We start from the raw sequence: 16,170 nt of genomic DNA on the forward strand, positions 1-16,170 counted from the left end.
TGGCGACCTGTCCAGGGTGACCCTGCCTCTCGCCCGGAACGTTAGCTGGAGATAGGCACCAGCAACCCTCCCGACCCCACTGAGGGACAAGGGTGCAAGAAAATGGATGGATATATATATATATATACACATACACACACTAAAGCATTTCACTCATCTTTGCCAGAGGTGCCAATAAATATGCCTGTCTTTTTAGGTATAAAAACATCAATAAATGTTGGACAAACAACTCAATAAAAGGTGCAGTATGTAACTTTTATAAAGAATGTGTTTTTGACATGTTTGTTAAAACTATCACCATGTCGTGATAGTTTGTTATGTGACAGATAATCTGTAAAAAGATCCATTTCCTCCACCTCCTCCATGAGCTACTACTGCTGTCTGACAAAATGCACCCAACCAAAAACAACCAATGAGACCCAGAAGGAGGGGCTTAGCGTTGTCAATCAAACTCATGTACTCGCTGCTAAATGTGCTAACTATCCTTAGCATGAAGGGTAGCTGCTGCACAGTCTGTGGTGCAGCTAGCACAACAGGATGCGCTAGCTGCAGCTTGGGGGACAGAAGAGGGGGTCTTGAATAGCAGTGGAGAAGGCAGAGGAGATTGATTTTTTCACAGATTATCCATCTCATTTTGTCACGACAGTGACAGTTTCAACAAATATGTAAAAACAGATAACCTTTTAGAATAGTTTACATACTGCACCTTAAATAGAGAAATTTTATCTTGAATCATCAGATAAATGGCTGGACAAAAGACAAAGAAATAATACTGATTCACCATGTCAACATTTGAGATTGTACTTTTGGAGTTATGAGTTATGATCTATTATTTTTACCACTATAGCATTAATTTGTCTTTCAGGGTTCCTTAAAAGCCTTTTAAAACACCATGGATGCTGACCAGCCTCTGTTCTTCAGCCAGCTCATCCTTCCCAGCCCAACCGGATCAGATGCTGGTTCTGGATGCCCCGTGGCAGACAGCAGAGCTGCTTCTCTGGTCCTGATTTATGCCTGAGCAGAAAGGGATTCATGCCACTTCCCATCTGTCTGTAGCTCATAAAACAGGAGACACATTTGCGAAGTTTGCTTCCTGTCATCAAGAGCAAATAATAATAGCTAGAAATTCATTTTATGCTTTAATAATTTGAAAAATAATTACATGAAAGCTTTCAAGAAAAAAAAACAAGACTTAATAGCAAATTTTATGCTTTGTACTGTGGTGTTAATTCACTAATTCATAAGTGATATTTTGCATCAAACATTTTTGTTTAGTGTCTGACAGATTAGTCGGCAAAAATGGATGCGACTGAAAGATGCCAGGCCGACGGCAGCAGATGGTAGCCTCAGGGATGCTACGCTTGGCTCACAACTGGAAGTTTGCTGGACTGATATCCTGTTGGGAAAAAGACTGAGACAATGGGTGGAACACATTCAGCTTTCATTCACAAATACTTCTACGGCATTCTCAACCAGAGCTTAGTCGAGTACGTAAAAACTTTACTCAAGTAAAAGTAGCAGTACTTCAACGTATTTTCGTTTGAGGTAATCAAAATATCCAGAATGGTGCCAAGAGTATGCTAATGGCTTCCAAAGTGTGGCCAAGGTAGAAAATAAAAAATAAAAATAAAACAATCCAATAAAATATTAGACTTTTGACATTTTTTTTAGGAATTGTATGAAGAAAAAAATAAGGTGGAAGGTTGAAGACTGCAGGTCAAGATCATAACAGGTCAAAGTTTTGGCTTTTTGGATGATCTAGAAAAGAAACGAGCTAATCTTAAATATTTCCTCATGAAGTTTAACAATTTAATGGTATAGTGTGTTTCTTCAACATGTTGGGAGACCTGCAGTTGACATGTAATAATAATCACTCATCATCTTTATTAAAGACACAAAAATACCATATAAAAAAACACATCTGAATAAACCACTGAGAACTTAGGCGTACTGATGAAAAGTGGTCTATTTGGAAATTAATTACAACAGAATTCAGCTAAAATGTTATTTAACATAAAATAGAGTATCTTGCCTTGCATTGTTTGCTTCACCACTGTTAAAACAACTTCCTAAATGCTTTTGTGCACTTAAATCTGCATCAATTGCATTTTCTTCTTTGAAAAGTAAAACTACAATCCACACACGTGTTTAGCGGTTAGCATGCGGTTACCAGGCAACACATATGTATCTATAGGAAAATATTTAGTAATGTTCATTTCATAGTATACAGAAAAAATAACATTCAGGATGTTCTTTTCATTACTGCTTTGATTCAAATCGGAAAATAGGATTTCATATTTGTAATCAGTTCTGCCTGAAATAACATTTTAACTTTTCAGGGGCACACTCGGCTCCTGTTTGTTACCGTTTACACACTGCAGAGGAGAGCATAAAAGGCTCCCTGTGTACGCTCAGGCTAGCCCTGCCGCCAATACAACCAAACTTCTCACCAACATTATTTTTGGCTGCTGCTTTATTTAGAAAGAGTAAATAATCTTCACACTTTTTTTTAGTAGGGAAGTTTAGACATTTAGCTTGCGAGGCGGGGAAGCCTCTTTATATTGTGTTTTTTTTGTAACCATACCTTTAGCGACGTTTGTGTTCTAGACATCACATTGTGGTCTCTCAGTCAGTGTGGTGGCATGTCACATGACATGTGTACAGTAATCTGATATAAAAACAAATATGTATGTGAGTTATGAGGCCAAATTTAAAGATAACATCTCTTCCAGAGTTCCCATGGGCCTCTTTGATAAATTGTACATGTAAATCTATGTAAATACGTAGCCAAAGCTCTGATTTCAACAGACTCACAACTGGCTATATATAATTTCCTTAAAAAAAACTCTCCGTACAAAAAAAGCTTTCAACAGAGTAAAAATCACTTACCATTCAGTGAAGGTAGCTTGGTGTGGACTACAGGTGTTTATAATAGGAAGCGGCTTCATTCAGCAGAATGTATCAGAAAGCAGCAATATTGCAACCAGACTCTCAACACTCTGCTTTAGCATAACGTCTGAGAAGGCAGGAATGTTCTCCTGTCTGGGCACACTGCTGCTTTGAGGCATCCAAAAATGATGGCTTAATTTGATAAAAGTTTAAGGTTTCACTTCAAGGCTTCTGGGATGTTCGGATGCGAGACGGCTTTATAATTATACACCATATCAGCTGCAGAGCGCCGTTATTTAGACTTATGCTTCAGGATTTGCATGAAAGCCCTTTGGCCCTTCAGCTGGATTTTGAAGAGCTAATTTCTCTATTCAAAAAGTCACATTAAAAATGTTCAACCATACAAATAGTGTTTTGTTAAAAAGGCCTTTTCAAACTTTCCAAAATTGCAGCAAAGTATCATATTGGCTTTGTGTGATTTAGAGCAGTATTTACATCCTTTTTTTTTTTTACATGAAACATAGCTCAGAAAATAGATTTTAAGATACTTTTGTTAACTTATAAATCACTGAATGGCTCAGCACTGGAATACATGAAAGACTTATCATTGGATCAACCTTCCAGACCTGTCAGGTCTTCTGGTTCTAGTCTAATCTGCTTTCCCAGAACCAGAACCAAACATAAAGAATCAGCATTCAGCTGTTTCTTATAAATTATGGAGTACTTATTCTTACAACAGGAGCATCTAGCTTATATATTCAGGAATTGCAACAAACATAGAATCTAGAGAAACTCAGTTTATCTTATCTAGAGAAACTACTCATTACCGTAGAACATTATCAGAACAAGAATCCAGAGAAACCCCTACCAGTTTATAAATCACAGACTACTTATTCTTAAACATGGGGTTTGCTCTTTTCTTTGGTTTGTTGTATTTCCTTCTAACTCATGTAAAGCACGTTGAATTGCCTTGTTGCTGTAAAATGTACTATATAAATAAAATTACCTTTCCTTTTATGCTCCATTAATCCGGAACAAATGTCCAGAAAACTGCTGAAACACTGATTTCCTCTAAATAAAGACTAAACACCTACCTATTTAGAGTTGCTGCTGATTAATACCAAGTCGAACATTAATCAACATATTTGATGTACATTTTCTAGATGATTTTGATGAGGGTATTTGATGTAATGTTCATTGCTTGTTTATTTGTTGCTGTATAATGTTTTTATGAACTGCCTCGTTGCTGAAATGTCCAATAGAAATAAACTCGTCTTGACTAAACTGCCCAAAAAAAGTTGATGGAAAAGAGACATAATCTAGAAAGCCTTAAGAAACTGGTACATACAATCCTCACTGCCCGCCTCCCAGTCAAACTTCCTGAACCCTGATTCTGCTATTTTGGTTACTTAATATTTAGGTTAACACTAGCTGGGTCAATGAGGAAAGAAATCAATTACATGACTGGACAGAAAGCTAGAGAGTTACGATGTGAGGTGGGTGGCCCTCAACCAGCTATTAGCCTCTGGGTGGATTTATGTCTGTACATGCGAGTATAACAGGTCCTTTTATGTGGGGGAAGCCACTGATTATGACAGATTAAAATTTGTACAGCAGAACTCAGTGAACTTACGTTTGAGGTCATTTTGTCTGCATACGCGCAGAAATGGTTTACTCTCTCACATAGATGTCCATTTGAAGTTTGGTCTATTTTTTTAACCCACCTCCCCCCCAGTAACAGACCAACTAAATAAAAGCCTAAAGGGGGAAAGTAAAACGTGTAGCGCAGAATATGAAATCCTAATTCTTTCAAACTGTTGTTTTAAGCGACTTATCATGGGCCTTAGGTGAACATGTGTTACTAATATGGAGCAGAGGTTCACGCTTCTCAGTAGGCAGCAGCGAAAATCTATTTTTCTCTCACATTTCCTGGTCTGCTTCACAGGGAGTAGCCGTCAGCCTCATTCATAGAACTCCTTTTCATGCGATTGTCTCCTCCCACAGGGTCAGTAAACTGACCTGTCTTTGTGGACTATTTCCACTGACCGTAAAATTGAGCAAACTGGAATTATGAAAATAATTTTTACAAAATGTGCTTAATTTTACGAAAATCTGCTTAATGGAAACGCGTTTTTCGATAAAAGGTTTTTGCACTAGGATGAGGTGGTTTTCCGGCTGTATCGAAATTATTGTATTTCACAAAACTGCAAAAAAAACCTCTTATCCGCATCACATGAGTTATGTAAATAACCGGTGGAAAAGACAAAGAAGCTCTTTAATGACAGAAAGTGGTACAAAAATGATGGTGCAGCTCTTTAAGGACTTGTGTGAACAAACGTACTCAGGTGTGATTTCAACAGCATTTATAGAAACACAGCAAAAGCGAAATGTTATTTTTTTTTCTACCTTAGTTGAACATCAACAAAGTGTAATGAATACAAAAGCTACTATGGTGCCAAGTTACAACCCACAACTCCGGTATTTCTCAAGACTTTTGAGATAGACCAAAAAAAAGAAGGATCTAAATCATGAAGTGGAAACAGTTGCGGTTTCAAAAGTCTGTAAAGGTTGGCATACTGTATGAATACAGTCCCCTTTCATTTTGACACCCCTAAATAAAATCCAGTACAGCTAATGCAATCAGAAGTTGCCTACCTACTAGACTTCAGTGATTTAATCTCAGAACAGCTTGATTTGTTCTGTGAAGACCTCAGAGGTTTATTAGAGAATGTTAGAGATTCAAACAGGATCATAAAGACAAACACCAGCAACACCCGGTTGGCGACGCTCAGGAAGAGCCCTGAAAATGTCACAGCCGAACAGAAAAAACTGGGGGCAGGAGGAGGGGTGTGTCCCATCACACCGTCAGTTCCCAAAATTACACACAGAGGCAAAAAAAAAAAACCTTGTAAAAGCACAAGCGGGATCAGTGTGGCCCTGCTGGACTGCACACAGAGGAAAAAAGCCTGTGGTGTCCAAATGAGGGTTAAAAGCAGAAGTAGGTTATAAAACATCCCAAGCTTTGATCTCACAAAGGACTGTTTTAAACCATCATCCAAGACGCATCTGTCCATCTAAATTGTTGAACTCCTGACGATCCCCAGGTAACTGCAGTAGCGGAGGAAATCCACAGCTTAGGAAAATCGAATACCTTTGTCACTAATAACTGTTTTTAAATGCATTGGTTGAGTTTGCAAATATGGCAAACCTTGTATATATATATCAGGTTCCATAGTCTGAGAAAAACACTGACGCCATTGGATCATGTTTGGGTTAAAGAAGTGCATTAATGGATTCTTGTACTTTTACCCTACTTGTTAGCAAAAACAAAAAGAGCGTGTCACCCGCACAGTGCTTTTCAGCTTAAAACTTTCACAAAAAATAAACAAATCTGAGCTTTAAGTGTGGTCCGCTTCAACGGATTCATGATTCACCTCATGGTGGGTGACTTGCACGTTTCTGAAAGCTTTATTTGCCAATACTCTCCCACAGTCTTGGCGTGACACTCAGAAGGAGCACGACAAATGTCACAAACAATTGGGCAGCGGGAAAAGTGTGTGGGGTTGTCCCATTAGTCCCCGAAACCACACACAGAAACTCGTAAAAGTGCATCAGTGTGACCCTGCCAGGCAAGGTAAAAAGCTTGTAGGGTCCAAAGGACTTGGTCTCTTAAAAACAAAAGAGGGTTAAAAGAAGTATAGTTGAAATAACTTCACCTGAATTATTAAAAACAAATGACACAATGGATTAAGCAGTATTCTTATTTTTACTTAATACAAAGTTAAAGGGAAAGTTTTACGCATTTTTGAGGGCATTTTATAGCACAATCAAGTAACTATGTTGCTTAAATGGCCTATATATATCAAACATACCTTAAAGGAAACAATGCGTTTCATTCAGGTCATTCGTGAGAATGCTGGACTGAGAAGTAGACGATAAGCTCAGCAGACTCACAGTCCCACGTAGACACAAACAGAGTACGGCGAGACCTGGAGAACAAAATACACAATACGAAAATGGCCAAAACAGACAAATAAAAACCAAAACGCAAACGCCAAGGAATTTAACAGCTATAACATTTTTGGATGTGTCAAAATGCAGATAATCTAAAAAAAAAAAATCAGTGTCAAACAAAAATTGTTTGATAAAGTTCCATCGGCAGAAACATAGAAAGTTAGCTACATTGACTACCTGAAAGTTAGCTTGTTTACAGGGCACTTCTGAATCTGGTCAACCACAAATGAAAAATGATTTATTCTTATGTGGTTGCAAGAAGATAAAGTACAAAGAAAGTTACTAAAACTTACTCTCAATGCTTTGGTTTCTTTTATTTGCCTTCTTGTGGTACTGCATGAACAAGCACAGCTGTACATAATTAATGCTTGATTGTGTCGTCAGTGTTTAACGCAAATGCTCATGTTGTTTGACAGAGCTGGGTAAGTTTTCTTTCTTCGTTTTTTGCAGGAAAAATAATTAGCAGAAAAATAAAGTATTAGTCTTGACTGACAATTCACAGCCCCTCTGACCACTGGCAAAACCAGACAAAAATATACTGCTCAAAAAAATAAAGGGAACACCTAAACAACACAATATAACTCCAAGTAAATCAAACTTTTGTGAAATCAAACTGTCCACTTAGGAAGCAACACTGATTGACAACGGGGACCCTTGTCGGGTCAATCAGTGCTGCTTCCTAAGTGGACAGTTTGATTTCACAGAAGTTTGATTTACTTGGAGTTATATTGTGTTTTTTAAGTGTTCCCTTTATTTTTTTGAGCAGTGTATTTAGTTGGACTTACTGCAGTGGTCAAGAAAATATGGAGCCCCTGAAAATAAAACTAAGGTGACTATGAGAAAACAATTTCTGTCATACTTTTTCCTCTTACATTGAGCATTTTCTAGGATTTTTCAGTAATATATCAATTTAGAAAATGGAGATTACAAACACTTCAACAGGTTTTAATTTAAAGTTGTTGTATTATAACCGTTAAAGGCTGTGTCTCATGTATAGATGCAGAATTCGGGTTCCAATTAGGACACTAAAAGCACCAGAATAATCCAGGATGCTCAGTTCAATTGAGCAGACAATGCAGACATTTCACATCCGCTTTCGCATAGCACTTTTAAAAGCAAACCAGTCTGTCTGAAGGTCATGTAGTTTAACAGCTGCTTGGGATGGAATCACAAGACATTGATCTTTATGAGCAGCAGGTGAGGCAGCAACTTATCCAGCATGCAATGGCACAGGAGAGAAAAAAAGAAAACGCACAGAGAGCAAGAAACTGGGATGTTCTGCTGTGAATTCATTAATGCAGAAGATTTGTACATTTTCAGAACACATCATATTTACACTACATTGCAAAAAAAAAAAAAAAAGACATACAATGAATAGAAAAGCTTCTGTAGATCATCAACATTGGCTTTGCTTATTGTGTAACAAATAGGCGATAGGGAGCAATTAGGTGTTCCAGGTATTGTAGGAATCCATTTTACTTCTATTGGTGAAAGCAAACGCGCAGTTCTTCTCACAGTGTTCTTTTGCAGCCATGTGTTTGCAATAGAGCCTGTTCCTTTTTTCCAACTTATTTGGGAAGGGCGAAAAATAGTTAGTGTTATTTATTTATTTATTGCTTTGCCGAAAAGCACTGTTAACATGGAGATTCATTGTCGCTAAGCTGGAAACTTTCCCTGACTTGGAGTTGTATGAGTTGAATGACATCCATCATTCTTGCAACAACCAAAGAATGATGGGTTTAGCAGAGGCGTAAAGTCGAGTTTTTGAGGCTCCAACTCCAAATCCGCATGTTGCAAAAATATTTTGTGCCTGCGACGTTAGTTTATTTTTGCCAGCATTAAAGAGTGAACAAAAAAAATAAATAAATTACTTATGATGGCTAATAGTTGATCACAAAGCAGAATACACAGAACCATCACGTGTGCAGAAAACGATGACCTCAGCTCTCAGTCTGAGCATCTGTCTTTTGGAAAGCTGCGAGACTTTGCCTGGAATCTATTAAAGTTGCGAATGGTCTCCGTATGTGCGCTCTCTTCTCAGCAGTGCCATCCAACTCTCAGATGGTAGATTATAGGGTCTCTGAAAAACAATGCCATGTCGCGTTTTCTCCGTTTTCTTTCAGAAACGAGATTAACCGGAAAGATTCATCTTCCTCTGAGGCAATTCTCAGAACTTTTGCGGTCATGTCAGCGTCCCACAAGATCAAACGTACGGTGTTGTTGTCGTACGCAGGTTGTAATCACAGAGAGAGCAGTTGTGGCATTATCGAGCGAAAGAATAGAAACTGTTACAAGCACCCAGCTGTCTTTAGGTCCTCTTAAAAGGAAAAATAACCTTCAAAGGGCTGAAAATCTCTCCCAGGGAGTATAATTTCGGATGGAGGAAAAAGTCGGGGTTGCCGGCTGTAATCCAGCTGTGTGCCTTCTTTCACCATGTGGTCCAGTCAAGCTCTGGGTGGTGCCCCTGCATTAAGGACATAATTAAGAGTTTAGAGAGGGCAGTCTAGCTGCACCGGCGGATCGGGATGATGTGGGGAGACAAAATATGCCACAGCAGAATACAGGATGCAGGAGTATTTGGAGGATTTTGAATATGAGATCTTTTGAGTGTAAATAGAACAGGTGGGTCCTTGTATACAGTTTGGTTCCTCTGAAAACAGTGAAACTATAAGTTTAGAAGTTTGGTGCTTTTGCAGCTTCAAGAACCGGTGGTTACTGGTACTTTGTTTTGTCTGACAGAGCATAAAACGTTTGCCACATAGCAAAGCTTTGTCCTGCTCAAAGAAAGGCTCAAAAAGTCCATTGCCATCCTGAAAGTGGCCAATAGGAAGTGATATTCGTCTTTTACGGCTGAATAACTTCGAGGATGACCTTTAAACCCCATGGGACTGAGGTTTTGCAAATTATCCTTCCAGTCACCTTGTCCCCCTGGAAGATTTACGTGAAATTAATCTTGAAATTTCTGTAGTTTTTTATTTTTGGAGCTCAGAAAATGTTCAGTTTTTTGTAAAAAAATAAATAAATAAATTTTAGAATAATTTGAAACGTTCTGAGTTTTCAATGCACATTTTTGACTTTTGGAGGTCTAGAACATTTCTGAGATTAATCTCAAAGTTTGAGTTTTTCTGGGTGACTACAATAACACGGTAACACTTTATTTGAAGGGGGGTGAATAAGATTGACGTGACACTGTCATAAACATGACATAACACCTGTCATGAACATGAATAAGCCTTCATGAATATTTATGACTGTTGTCACAAAGCGTCATTCTTTAAATTATGACACTTTTAATAGTTGACATTATTCAAAATGTCTTTGTTATGACAACTTGACATTAACCAGGAAATCATTACTGATATAAATTTGTTCTAAAAGTATTACTGATTGCACTTTAAAAATCAGGTAACTTTATGTTATTAAAGGTAAAGTTTAAACAGTAATGATTTCTTTGTTAATGCCAAGTTGTCATAAGAAAGACATTTTGAATAATGTCAACTTTGTATTAAAAGTGTCATAATTTACCGAATGACGCTTTATGACAACAGTCATAAATAAAGTGTCATGTCAATCTTATTCACCCCCCTTCAAATAAAGTGTTACCCAATAACGCTAATATGCCATTGTGTCTACCTACTTTGTGTGCCATTTTTGCAATTTATTTCGAAATCCAGGCAATCTAAAATAGAAGCTTGTCGTCTTAGCTAGCTGGCTACTTTAGCTAACTGTTGCAGGATTGTAGTGAATCTGCTTAACAAACAATTTATATCGAGTTTCCTTTAAAAATACAACAACAGCAAACATATTTTTTTCACTGGTGGAGGAGACACTAGCAAAAATGCTCAGTTGCCTTGTTGAGGAATTAAAACAACAGCAGAACCTAAACCTGTTCTCACTGTTTACACCAGTGGTTCCCAAACTTTTTCTCCTGGGGCCCCCCAAGTGGTTTCCAAACATTTTCTGGGCCCCCCCTATGATTACAAATGGCTGGCTGGTTGAACGACATGATTGTGTGTGTGGAGGGGGGCGGGGGCTGAGGATTCTTAAGAGATTCCCTGTCTCCAACTTTTTTGGGGGGCAAAATGAATCGTAGCTGGACATAGACAACAACACCAGTAGCCTACAGGCTACTTATTATTGCTGTATTGATATTAGCTAGTCATCCTTTAGCTAGCATTACCTGCATCCAACAGCTTTGCTCAACTCAGTCTGTTAGTTTGGGGGGAAAACTGTGAAAAGTTCTTTGCGTTTTTGCTGGTTTGCTGCCATGATTCTAACACACCTGCATAACTCTGCACAGCAGCAGCAGGTCTCCTTCACTGCCTCACAGGTCTAAACCCAGCGCGAGCGTCGTAGCGCTCATGTTGCGTTTAAAGGCGGCTGGGAAAAACAGTTTACCACATGTTAACAACGGATTAAACAGTTTTAACTGCTGATAAAAGTGACAAAGGACACAGTTATGGGAAGTGTGGAAGCCCCTGCTGTGTCAAATTGACAGAGGAATAACAGAGTTGGACATTCTAAGGTAAAAACCCAGTGCATACAGCGTTCATGTTTTTTTTTTTTTTCATCTAGACGGCTTCCCGCGCCCCCCCTGCAATGGCACGACGCCCCCCCTAGGGGGCGGGCCCCACAGTTTGGGAACCTCTGGTTTACACGTCAAGCTAGTGTTAGCACTGCAGCATCTGGTTGCTTCAAAAAGTTAGAAACCCAGCTTTTTAAAACTTAATGAGTTATTGCTTTAAAAATAAGACAATGAAATTCAGCTTTGTAATATTTATTCAATTGTATATGTAGGAACTATTAGACTATTAACAAATTAGTTACTTTTTATGTTGCTAATCACTAATAATAGCGACAAAAAGTTATTTCAGCAATGTGCTGTTTGCTGTAATCTATCCTGTTAAATACAGATATATAAAATTACTTTGCATTGATAAGTGTTGGATGGAAAACACAAATGTGTTCTTGTTCTGCAGTTTTAAATCTCAAAAATCCAAAGTTTCCTTTCCCTAGTGATATTTATGATGTGGTATTCACTTGTGTCTCTATTATTATTTAGTTTTTGTATCCAATGATCTCTATTAGATATAAATATGTGACATTTTATGACGATTGTTTCTACATGACATTTCTCAGTCTTCAGGTTTTGAGGGAACATTTCCCATTTCCCATTTCACAAAGGTCCAAGATTCCTGACCTTCCTTCACTCTCAGGAATTGGTCTCTATCCAGAGGGAGTGATCCTGGGTTTGATTACAGGGAAATTATTACACGTCATCTTAAAACTTTACAATCTGACTAGAAAGAAAAACAAGACAAAAATAACAGTGGTTTAATTTGTCCAATAAAATCACCACTTGCATTTGACAAAATCTTAAGAAAGCATAAAACAGAATAGAATAAATGTTTTTTTTTCTCTTTTTATATGTAAATGTGGCTTTGTTTCAGCCTAATACATACATCTAGCACAAGAATATGTATATGTATATATCCTGCTGTCCTTTTGAACTCCCAATCAACTTTAGTAAGTGCATGTCTGGGTTGATTGTGAACCTACCTATCACAAGATAAACTCTGCCATTTCCTCAGCATCACATGTTATCAAATGCTTCTTGTAAAATGCTAATCAAACAAAGACGGACACTGGTCGTGTTATTTGTCTCTTTGTAGACTCCGATCACCTGGAGTGGTTAGTGGTTAGCTCAGCGCCTGCGATCCTGTATAGTACCGTTATTACAACCCACGTAAACAGAGTGGGCATCCTGACTTTATCTCTCCTCGTTGAGCACTGCTTAGACATTAGCCCAAAACATACATTTCATTTCAGTCCAGCGAAGTTGTTTGTTTAATGCAAACTGACTGTGCACATACGACAGGAGACACACAAAACCATGTGCTGTAAGTAGTTTCTTTTTGTAATCCAGCAATAACATTTACTCCATAATAACATAGTGTGTTGCATCTGTTGTCCACTTGAGAATAGGTTTAGCTTTTCAGTTCCTTTATTCATTGCACCAGTCAACAAGATACCCTGGGATCAGCTGATTTAAGCACCATGTCTTGTCTGCTGTGGCTGACTGAAAGATCATTGATTTCTTAAGCGTTTTTGGAAACACAGACTGGATCTCTGGGACAGTATAGCGATTAATTTGACACGTTTACAATTCAAAATTGTTGCTCATAGTGTTTGACAAAACCAGTCTTTCCGAGGAGCTGGACTAGCCAGACTAGTCCGTTGAGCAATGCATTTTCTTAAACGTTGAACCACTATAAAGGCAGCTTTTATAGTGATCTGAAATGACATGCTGCTACTTATGGAACTCCCTTTTTTTGTGGGGAGTGTAGTCAAATAAAAATTGGTTTTAAAAAAATTGTAAAGTCATAAATTCAACCCAGTTTTCCAACCCATAATTCTGTCAGCACAATGGTGGCTTAATCTATGCTGAGTTTTTCCAAGACGTTTCCATGTGGGCTAATGGAAATCCATGCCATTCCAGCACAGAGGGGCCCCCATTCATTGCCTGTATCAAAGAGTCAATTTATAGCTCGGGAAAGCTGGACATGACCTGAGTTTACTGTCTGAGGTGTATCAGCCTTCCATCAGCATTCAATCAGGGAAGTCCAGTGGTAATCAAGAGCTGATGGCGCTTGTGGGAGTCTTATTGGAGTACAGAGTCTGTGGAGATTATTTAGTGTATTGGATTTAAAACAGATGCAGCAATGACAGCCCTTAAGAGGCTTATTTTGCCCCTGAATACCACTATCTTGTTGACAGGTGCAATGAAATCACAATATAAAAATTAATTAAAGCCAGGTTGAGTCCTTCACGCAAAATCCAGACCCCAGATCTATCTGTTGCCACCTGAGTAATGAACCCAAAGACATCAACATGGAAGTTCTGTGCACAAGGTCCAAACAGCTGAGTTCTTGAGCCATCGAGAAGAACGAGACCCTGAAGAGACAATCCACATTCTAGAAGGATCAGGAAATGTTGCTGCTTCTCTTATACAAAACTTGTATCTCTTTAAGGGCTGCCTGTTTAAAAATGCTGCTGTTTAAGAAAACTGCTTTTCCTTCGTGCCAAAGGAGTTAGAGGGCTGACTAATATTAGGCAAGCAAGTTCAATAGGGAGATATTCAAGGAAAGTAAAGCTGGCACCACCTGGGATACCTTTCAGATGGCCCCTCTGAGAAAACACTAAAAGTGGTACATCTGACACCAGAAACAAAATGATGCCAAGCACACAGCCACAACGCAGGTTACTAAGCACTTTTTCTGTATTTTGCTCAACTTATGATCACACCACTTGTTTTTTCGTCATATAGATAAATGTACATAACTGCGTAAGATTCACATAGCAGCACCTAAGACAACACAAATTTGTTCATCGCATGGTAAATGCTCTGTACTTGTGAAAAACTCTAGTCCAGAAGACCCCAAGGTACTTCATACAACATTCAGTTATTCACACACTGAATGATGTGGTTTCTACATTGTAGGCTCAGCTGCCCTGGGGGCCATGCACCGGCACCATGCACCCCCTCTGACCACCACCAACAGGCAAGGTGGGTGAAGTGTCTTGCCCAAAGACAAATAGAGAAATTTCAAAGCCAGTTCTTGCTTTTAAAACTGAAATATTTCCTAATAGGGGGAAAAAAATGGTCAAAATAAATAATTAAAAGCCTACAAATTACCGTCATTGGTTAATGTAAATATTCTGACCGACTCTCTGTCTCAAGATGATGGAAAACATCTCCTTTAGTGGCAGCTTTGCGCTTTATAATGTCCTGTTGACTGAAGCAGACGCCTCACTTGGAAGCTATTATCGGGACAACTTGCTTATATATAGAGGTACAAATGCATTAACAAACCTTAATCACATTTTTTGGGATGTTGTTTTTTTTTTTAACATCTCTTTCATTAAAAGTTTTCTTATCTTTTTAGCCATTCCAGCTGGAAACGCCTTTAATCTACAAAAAGACAAAAGAGAACTGGCTTTGTGTTTCCTCCGCTATGTTAAACATCATGTTTATTTCTGTGTAATATTTCGTCTTTTTACAATATAATACTGCTTTTTAGTTGGCAACGCGGCTGGTGAGCATCTCTCTCTCTCTCTCTCTCTCTCTCTCTCTCTCTCTCTCTCTCTCTCTCTTGGTGAGACTGGGGGAAGGCGAGGAGGAGGAGGATCGAGTGTTCGCCGTTCCTCCCATCACCTGTGAAATTTCAGAGCCAGGCCCCGGTGAAAGAGGGCTTTGTGTCGCCCTGCGGAGGAATGCCCTCGCATTGCTCGTCAAAGAAAGGGCTTCATCTGGGCTGGAATTTGGAGGCATCTCGAGAAGTGTAAGGGAGATTTTCCCCCAGGGGGGTTGAGGGACTGAAGGTGAAAAGACAACCACGATTTTTGAGTGGACAGGAAAAGCGGAGCTTTTCTGTAACCGTTGCATTTAAATTTTGGTAATAGTATCATCTAATATCTAAGTGCCAAGAAGCAGACAGTTTATTCTAACTTTGGGGACGTCTTTATCTGTGTACTCAATGAATGAATAAACTAATTGTAATGTAATTAAACTGTAGTGGGCATGATTCAGCACTAATAAAATTGTTTACTTTAGCTCACTTAAGACTTCTAGCAACAAATTGTGAATGGATCCCGATTGAATGAATGCTTCAGGTCATGTAGTGAATTTCTGCTGCAAAAAACATCTATTATTTCAATATGGTTAGGGTGACATCTGCTGGGGGAAAAGAGCATTGATAGCTGCTTGTTCAGCGTCGAAATAAGACATTTTAAATAACAAAATATGAACATGACCTGAAACAGGTCTACATTTAGAATTAAAATAAATCCAATTATATATACGCCAAAGAATGTGACTTCCTTGCTTTTGTTTTCCACATTGTGCGCAACAGCACAGCAGACAGGTGACATAGGAAGTTATCCCACATTTACAAGAAAACCCAGTGATGGTCACAACACAGCAAATTAATCAGAGTACCACACAAAGTGCCTTTTATTTGGCTGTTTTATTATAGGAACGGTAGTGGGTAGAAAGTGGGAGGCTGGCTGAAATGATCTTATGCACGGAGTCATTACTTGGCCTGGTTGGCACCAGATGGAGGAGAATGATGCAGAGAGAGGACGGTTCAGTTTTTCAACTGGAGAAGTGAGGATGTGATGCTGGTGTTTGTGTCGAAAATTGTGAGCGATGACGTGGCGAATAAAACGACTGAGGAAACTGCTTCACTGCGTGAGAGGAATAAACAT

The sequence above is a fragment of the Poecilia reticulata genome, linkage group LG20 (assembly GCF_000633615.1).
Source record: "Poecilia reticulata strain Guanapo linkage group LG20, Guppy_female_1.0+MT, whole genome shotgun sequence".
Taxonomy (NCBI): domain Eukaryota; kingdom Metazoa; phylum Chordata; class Actinopteri; order Cyprinodontiformes; family Poeciliidae; genus Poecilia; species Poecilia reticulata.